Source organism: Montipora foliosa, chromosome 10 (genome assembly GCF_036669935.1).
Source record: "Montipora foliosa isolate CH-2021 chromosome 10, ASM3666993v2, whole genome shotgun sequence".
NCBI lineage: Eukaryota > Metazoa > Cnidaria > Anthozoa > Scleractinia > Acroporidae > Montipora > Montipora foliosa.
The window spans coordinates 25,249,077-25,250,112 of NC_090878.1; positions in this window are offsets into that span (position 1 = coordinate 25,249,077).

The window sequence follows — 1,036 nt, forward strand, 5'->3', positions numbered from 1 at the left end:
GTCATCTTCGAGTTTCTGAACTGCCAAATCTATATCTGATAGGAAACCACAGGAAAACTTTAGAGTCGTCAACGTATGACTACAGACAGCACGTTTGAGGCGCAAAAGGTAGATCGTCCAAATAGATGCAAAACAACAATGACCTTGGGGTACTCCATGTGTAATTGGCCAAGAATCACATAGAGTAGAGGCTATTCCGGTAGAGTGAGAGCTGCCAGATAAATAGCTCCTGAATCAATTGACAACAGCAGGTGAGGTACCCACCATCAAAAGTTTGTGAAGCAGTTTTAAATGGTTAATACTATCAAAAGCTTTAGAAAGATCCAATAAGACGAGAACGGTAAGCCTCTTCTTGTCCATGGCTTTTAAGATGGAATCAGTGACGTAAAAGGTCTATGTAGAATGGAATATTTGGTTTCCGCTGTGGTGGGAGGACAGGCGCTTGTTGCGTAAGAGGTAAGTGACAAACTGCTCGAGGACAATTCTTTCACAAACCTTTTAGGTAACGAGTAGGAGTGATAAAGCTCGATAGTTAGTGGCTTCCTCGTGGTCTCCTTCTTTGAGGATAGGTATGGCTTCTGCCATCTTCCATGTTGTTGGAAATGCGTTCCTAATAATGGAGCAATTGATGTTCTCGGTGATAGGACCTAATATGACAGGGATGCACTTACTTTGTCTGGACCAGGAGACTTATTCGACGGAAGAGATAAAATGACACGGTGAACATCCTCACAGGTGGCATTCCTGAACCTGAAGAGCTCGTCCGGAAAAAGAGTGACAATCTCCGGGGTAGATTCAGGAAGGATGATGTTATTATCTTCAGCGAGGCAGATAGATGCATTAGCAGCGTTTCTGTCAACGGATGAGAAGAAGCGGTTTAACACATTCGCCGTAGTTTTCAAGCACCATTGTTACACAATCTAAATGGCTAATACCCACATAAACTAAATATTACAAAAATTCACATTCAGTAAGCGTATCGCTTCGATGGCGTAGTGGTTACCAATGATTTCTGAGGCGCTAGTGGTCTAAGTTC